The sequence below is a fragment of the Musa acuminata genome, chromosome BXJ1-2 (genome assembly GCF_036884655.1).
Source record: "Musa acuminata AAA Group cultivar baxijiao chromosome BXJ1-2, Cavendish_Baxijiao_AAA, whole genome shotgun sequence".
Lineage (NCBI taxonomy): Eukaryota > Viridiplantae > Streptophyta > Magnoliopsida > Zingiberales > Musaceae > Musa > Musa acuminata.
In genome coordinates, this window is record NC_088328.1 from 3,500,466 (window position 1) to 3,508,986 (window position 8,521).

Below are 8,521 nucleotides of genomic sequence, written 5' to 3' on the forward strand. Positions count from 1 at the left end.
CGTGGGGGCGACGTAACGACGATTTGCACACAACAAATGGAGAAGGTTTTGCATAAAGCATGCAGCAGATTTTTGGTACAACTTGAGCGGCAAACTAAGGGAGAGCCAATAGAATTTGAAGATCCAAACCTACTTCCTTTGCTTACTGAATTTTTAGATATATTTGACAAACCGTACCACCTACCTCTTACCCGTCGGCATGATCATTATATGACAATTCTTTCAGGCAAACCTCCAGCAAATACTCGGCCATATCAATTTCTAAATCTCCAAAAGGATGAAATAGAATGGATTGTAAAAGATATGCTCAAAACAGGAGTTATTCGGCCAAGTTGCAACCTCTACTCTTCACCGGTGCTACTTGTATGTAAGAAGGACGGAACATGGCGAATATGCATTGATTACCGAGCTCTTAATGGCATAACCATCAAGGATAAATACCCTATTCCAGTAGTAGATGAATTACTATATGAAAGGGAGCACAAATCTTCACAAAGCTAGACGTTGGATCCGGGTATTATCAAATACGAGTGTACGAAGAAGTCATACCAAAAACCGCCTTTCGAACACCTAACGGCCACTACGAATTTTTACTTTCTTCAACAAAAGGTGGAATATCTTGGGGATATCATATCAGAGGAAGGTGTGATGGTGGACCCCTTCAAAATAGAAGAAATACAAAATTGGCCTACCTCAATGAACATAAAATTGCTACATGGCTTTCTGGGTTTAACAGGCTACTACCGTAAGTTCGTGAAAAACTATAGAAAGTGTTGAATCTCTGATTTTGATGATGTAGTCAATTGTCATTTGTTATCTAATCTATATGTTGAGATAAGTGTGCAGGATTAACTATGATGAAAGTAAGATATGCAGCAGGAGTTGCGCTAGAGTCAAGATAATGATCAAGTTGGGAGTTCGAGAGTTCGACGGAAGTTCGGACAGTCGTCGGAGGTTCTAAGGGAACAAATCCGAGAAGTACATGAGCTTGTAAAAGAAGCTCGTCGGAACTCGCCAAGTGGATCATCGCAAGTCCAGGAGTTTGCCGGAAGTCCGCAGGAGCATCACCGAGGGTTCATCGGATGATCGACGGAAGTTCGTCGGAAGCTCGCTGGAAGAAGCGATTGACGCACTAGAGCAAGTTACAATAAATGTCTTAGGAAATATCGTAATTAGCACAATGATTAAGTTGGAAATGGGAGGTGATCCCATTAACTTAATCTTGGGGTAATTGGGCCCCTGAAAAACCCAAATTAGGTCGAACGGATTAACCCATTCGGACCCTGATTTCTGCCAGGCGGTTGAACCGCCCAACCCAGGCGATGGCACCACCTGGGCTCGGTCTCCGAGCTCTGGATGAGCCATGCAACCACCTCAGTTAGGCAATGACACCGCCTGAGCTCGGTCTTCAAGCTCTAGCAGGAGGTGCAACCGCCCTTGACAGGAGGTGGTACCGCCCAGAGGCTTAATCTTCGAGCTCTACCAGGCGGTGCAACCGCCTCAGTTAGGTGGTGCAACCGCCAGATCCCGGAATTCTGGGAATTGATAGTTTTGAACTCCAAATTCAAACTGGGTTGGGGCCTATAAATACCCCACCCTTTTAGCACTAAAAGGACACCCAGAAACCACCGAAATTTTGATTTTACTTTATGATTTTTAAAGCTCAAAAGTGTTGTATGCGTTAAAAGTTCTTCTTCCTCTTTTCTTCCAAGTTCTAATCTATTAAGAGAGGAAAGGAAATTCAATAAGGGTTGTCTCCTAAGCCCGTCAAAAGGAGTAAAACTGTAAAAGGGTGGTTAGCCTTCGCCTATTGAAGGAAGGCCTCTAGTTGACGTCGGTGACCTCGTCGGTGGAGGAAGCCAAAAGTGGAGTAGGTCAAGATTGATCGAACCACTCTAAATCTCGGTTTGCATTTACTTTGAGCATATTATCTTTACTGTAAACATCCTCAAAAGCTTACTGCTTTCTGCGCATATACGATTGGGTTTCAAGCTTTGCACTTTCCGAATCGACGTTTAGACGTAAATCAGTTTTATCGTATGATCATTATATTTCAGTTTGTGCTTACATTTTGATTTCTATCATAACTGCAAAGTGCCTTTATATCCTTGCTTTAACTGCATCTCGCATAATCAAGTGATTTAGGAATCAGCATTTAGACGTAAATCAGTTTTTTTCGTACGAATATCATATTTCAGTTTGCGCCTACTATTTGATTTGAATCATAACTGCAAACTGCATTTATATCTTTGTTGCATCTTGCTTAATCAAAAGTTAAAGTGATTTACGAATCAGCTTTCTTACTGAAATCACTTTTATCGAACGAACGTTTTATTTTTTAATCGTAGAAGGTTTTCCGATGCAATTATTCACCCCGCCCCTCTTAGTGCTCTTGATCCTAACAATTGGTAACAGAGCGGGGTTAACTCTCAAACGAATTAAAACCCAAGAGAGATGGCTACGCCGGAAACCAAGAGGGCTATTCTATTACACGTCCACCCATGTTCAATGGGACGGACTACACCTATTGGAAGACCCGAATGAGGATCTTTCTTATTTCTATGGATTTTGAACTTTGGAATCTTGTTGAAAATGGATTTTTGAAGTCTTCTCTTCCAATGATCAATTGGAATGAATTGGAGAAGAAGGCTTTCGCTCTTAATGCAAAGGCTATGAATGCCTTATTTTGTGCACTTGATAAAAACGAGTTCAACCGTGTTTCGGTTTGTGAAACCGCATTTGATATTTGGCACACACTCGAAGTGACTCACGAAGGCACAAGTAGAGTGAAAGAGTCAAAAATCAATCTTTTGTTACTTTCTTTCGAACTTTTCTGGATGAAACCGAGTGAAACTATTGGCGACATGTTTACCCGTTTCACGGATGCCGTCAACGGTCTAAAAGGACTCGGAAAAAGTTTTTCGGATTTTGAGCTCGTAAATAAGATTCTAAGATCCTTTCCTAAGAGTTGGGATCCTAAAGTCACTGCTATTCAAGAGGCGAAAGATCTAAACAACTTCCCTCTTGAAGAACTAATCGGGTCATTAATGACCTACGAGATGACTTGCAAAGCTCATGAAGAGCAAGAAGACATCATTCCAAAGAACAGGAAGGATATGGCACTTAGAACTTCAGAAGACCACTTGAGAGAAAACTCAAGTGATGAGGACTGTGACGATGACTTGGCACTTCTAACAAGAAAATTTAAAAAATTTATTAAAAGAAACAAGTTTAAGAATGACACAAAAAATAAACTTGAACCCAAGAAGGACCAAGTTATTTGCTACGAGTGCAAAAAGCAGGGACACTACAAAAATGATTGTCCCCAAGTCAAAAAGAGAACATCAAAGAAGAATACACTCAAAGCAACGTGGGATGACTCGAGCGCGTCCAAAGAAGAGGAGTCCAACACCGAGCAAGTTGCTCATTACACCTTAATGGCCATCGGAGAGGAGATAACGAATTTAATAGATACAGATTTATCATTTGATGAATTATTAAATGCCTTCCATGACTTATTTGATGAATGCAAGATTATTAGTAGAAAATATAAATTGCTAAAAAAGGAGCATGATAGTCTTACTTGTAATTTCGATAAGTTAAAAACTGAATATCATGATAGTTTAGGTTCATGCATAAAATGCCATGATCTAGAAACTCTCCAAAAGGAAAACTTGCTACTTAAAGACACATTGAAGAAATTCGAGGTTGGTAGCAAGTCCTTGAACATGATCCTTGCAAACAAGGGTCACGTTCCCAAAAGAAGTGGAATCGGATTTGTGAAAAGTCTTCACCAAAATCCAACCACCTTCATGAAAGGCCCCATCTTACATGTTGGACACCAAAGCAAATGCAACTTTTGTTGCAAACTTGGATACAAAACGTATTATTGTCCATTCAAGAAAATTAGTCCGAACAAATTAATTTGGGTTCCTAAAGGAACCATGATAAATTCTATTCAAAATGATAAACAATATAGATCTATTTTTGAGGCACCCAAAAGCAAATGGGTACCTAAAGGTCATCCTTTATTGTAGAAACCTATACCTTCGCAAGCTAGGAGTAAGAGATGGTACCTTGATAGTGGATGCTCAAGCCATATGACCGGAGATCCATCTCAATTCTTTAAGCTCACTAGCATAGACGAAGGCTATGTCACCTTCGGAGACAACAAGGGTAAAATCATTGGCAATGGAACCATAGGTAACAAATCCAACTTCTTTATCGAAGATGTTTTGTTAGTTGATGGTTTAAAACATAACCTCTTGAGCATTGGTCAATTATGTGATAAAGGATATATTGTCAGATTCGAATCTAATGCTTGCATCATTGAAAAACCACACAACAACACATCTATGATTGCACTAAAATAAAATAACATATACACTATTGACATCAATGATTTGTGTAATAAAATATGTTTTTCGGTTTTGAACGAGGATGCTTGGCTATGGCATAGAAGATTAGGTCATGCTAGTATGAAACTAATCACTCAAATATCATCTAAAGGACTTGTAAGAGGAATTCCTCATATCAAGTTCATCAAAGATAATGTATGTGATGCTTGTCAATTAGGTAAACAAATTAAGGGTAGTTTCAAATCTAAGAATCAAATAAGCACCTCTGGGCCCTTACAATTGATGCATATGGACTTGTTCGGACCAATCTCTACATCAAGCCTAGGAGGTAGCAAATATGCCTTTGTCATTGTGGATGACTATAGCAGATACACATGGACTTACTTCTTAAAACAGAAAAATGAATGCTTTAGATATTTTACCAAGTTTTGTAAACTTGTTCAAAATGAGAAGGGTTCTATGATTTCGTCAATTAGAAGTGATCACGGTGGTGAATTTCAAAACCATGATTTCCAAGAATTTTGTGAACTCAATGGATACAACCATAATTTCTCTACTCCTAGAAATCCTCAACAAAATAGAGTAGTAGAAAGAAAAAATCAAAATTTACAAGAAATGGCAAGAACTATGTTGAATGAACATAGCCTACCCAAATATTTTTAGGCCGAAGCCGTAAACACTGCATGCTATATTTTGAATAAAGTTCTAGTAAGACCCTTACTCACCAAAACTCCCTATGAGTTTTGGAACAACAAAAAACCTAATGTTTCATATTTTAAAGTCTTTGGGTGTAAGTTTTTTATCTTGAATGAAAAAGATAACTTAGGAAAATTTGATGCTAAATCCGATGAAGGAATCTTTCATGGTTATTCTTCGGTTTCAAAAGCTTTTCGTATCTTCAATAAAAGAACTTTAATTATTGAAGAATCCATTCATGTTGTTTTCAATGAGATTTCCGAAATCAGGAAAAACGATTTTGATGATGATGTTAATTTTGATTCCTTGAATTTAAATGAAACCCTATCTCCAACTAGCAACTTGGATGCATCCACATCCGAAACATCCTTACCCAAGGATTGAAAGTATGTAGATGCTCATCCTAAGGAGCTAATCTTAGGAGACACATCAAAGGGGGTTCAAACACGTTCTTCTCTTAAAAATTTTTGTTCCAACGCCGCTTTTCTCTCCCAAATTGAACCCAAATGTGTTGACGAAGCCATGAAAGATGATTCATGGATTATCGCAATGCAAGATGAATTAAATCAATTTGAGAGAAATGAGGTGTGGAAGCTTGTTCCTAGGCCAAATGACCATTTAGTTATTGATACTAAATGGGTTTTTAGAAACAAGCAAGATGAATATGGTATCGTGGTTAGAAACAAGGTTAGATTAGTGGCCAAAGGTTTCAACCAAGAAGAAGGTATCAATTACGAAGAAACCTTCACTCTTGTGGCTCGATTAGAAGCCATAAGGATGCTCCTTGCCTACGCTAGTAGTAATAATTTTAAGTTGTTTCAAATGGATGTTAAAAGCGCTTTTCTTAATGGCTTTATTTTCGAAAATGTCTATGTTGAACAACCTCCTGGATTTGAAAATAATAGCCTCCCTAATCATGTGTTTAGATTAACTAAAGCTCTCTATGGTTTAAAACAAGCTCCGAGGGCTTGGTATGAGAGACTTAGTTCTTTTCTTATTGAAAATAATTTCACAAAAGGCAAGGTTGATACTACATTGTTCATCAAGAATTTTGAAAATAATTTTCTCATTGTTCAGATTTATGTTGATGATATTATCTTTGGTTCTACGAATGAATCTATTTGTGAATCTTTTACTAAAACTATGAGTCTTGAATTCGAAATGAGTTTAATAGGAGACTTAACATTCTTCTTAGGCTTACAAATCAAACAACTAAGCAATGGCATCTTTATTAGTCAAACTAAATATGCTATGAATTTGCTAAAAAAGTTTAATATGAATAGCTCAAAAGCTATTAACACTCCAATGAGCACCTCCACTAAGTTAGAAATTGATGAAAGTGGAGAAAGCTTCGATCAAAAAACTTATAGGGGCATGATAGGAAGTTTACTTTACCTCACTGCAACTAGACCAGATATCATGTTCAGTGTAGGACTTTGTGCTAGATTTCAATCAAACCTTAAGATATCTCATCTCAAAGTAGTTAAAAGAATACTTAGATATCTTAATGGTACCACAAATCTAGGATTATGGTACCCAAAATCAGAGAATCTTGAGTTAATTGCTTATGCTAATGCGGACTTTGCTGGCTGTAGACTAGATAGAAAAAGCACATCAGGAACCTGTCAATTTTTAGGACATGCCCTTGTTTCCTGGTCATCTAAGAAACAAAATTCGGATGCACTATCAACAACCGAAGCTGAATATATTGCAGCAAGTGCATGCTGTGCACAAGTTGTATAGATAAAAAACACCTTAGGAGATTATAAAGTCTATCTTAAAAACATTCCCATTAAATATGATAACACGAGTGCAATATGTTTAACAAAGAATCCTATACAACACTCAAGAACAAAACATATTGATATTAGACATCACTTTATACGAGATCATGTTACTAATCATGATGTAATCATAGAGTTCATTGACACTAAACATCAACTAACTTATATTTTTACAAAACCTCTAAGTGAAGAACAATTTGATTTCATAAGACGAGAATTAGGAATGTTGATGTGTCCGAATACATAAACTTGTTGAAATTATTTTTCGAACTTTATTGATTGATTGATCAATTTCACTTAATTGCTATGATGGTTTTACATAATTACATGTTAGAAATTATGTATATGAATATAAAAATTTCCATGATGATAAGCATGTTTTGTCTTCATGATCATATTTGAAAATCAATAGCACAGTCTCGTCCGAATGCATGAAAGTCTTAATTTCGTTTTCGGATTCTCTTAAAAATCGGAGTTTCTCGATACATTATCCTCTTCCGGACTTAATAAAGCATATGTCATAACGAGTTTAATTCTCATCATTGTTGACATATGAAATACATCTCTCATACACCTATGTGAAGAATATTCTTTAAAGAAATGGATTTAATAAAATGATTCCTGATTATATGAATGATAGTGTTTTTACTAACAAGGATTTGTTTCTAATACATATCTTGATCCTTGTGAAAATGAAGCAAGATTTAATCTCTCATCAATTTTAACTTCATTTAAAGTAAACTCACAAATAGATGGTAGAGATACGGGGTAAAAACATAATTGATATCTCCATGTCATGGTTGCATAATTGACTCTCTATTGAAAATGACATGAACAACTATCACACTTATGCTCAAAATTCGCTAATATTGTTCTCCTGGTATCACAATTACCATGCTTTTTGTTGATGACAAAGGGGGAGAAATATATGAGTATTAATGCCATGCTTGCATCACCGAGAGATATATGAATTGCTATGCTATGATTGCTATAATTTGCATTATGCCTTGTTTGTATCGTGTCAAGATATCAAACAAAAAATATTACTTCGCAGTTTTACATGTTGATATCTTACAATATGATGAATTGTTACTATTACCATCATTCAAACTTGTAATGTAAAATTTGAAAATGAATATCAAGCCTTGACATCATCTTCAGAGAGATATATCAAGATGGGAATCATGATGGGAGTATTGATAAGTTTAAATTATTTTAACTTATCAATATGTCTCTTGAATTCAAAAGTTTTGAATTCAAGAATGACTTATCTCAAGTATGGCATATAGACAAGGGGAGTTAAGGTTAACTCCATTATCAATTGATTGTCATCATAAAAAAGGGGGAGATTGTTGAATCTCGGATTTTGATGATGTAGTCAATTGTCATTTGTTATCTAATCTATATGTTGAGATAAGTGTGCAAGATTAACTACGATGAAAGTAAGATATGCAGCAGGAGTTGTGCCGGAGTCAAGACAATGATCACGTTGGGAGTTCGAGAGTTCGATGGAAGTTCGGACAGTCGTCAGAGGTTCTACGGGAACAAATCCGAGAAGTCCATGAGCTTGCCAAAGAAGCTCATCGGAACTCGCCAAGTGGATCGTCGGAAGTCCAGGAGTTTGCCGGAAGTCCGCAGGAGCATCACTGAGGGTTCATCGGATGATCGACGGAAGTTCGCCGG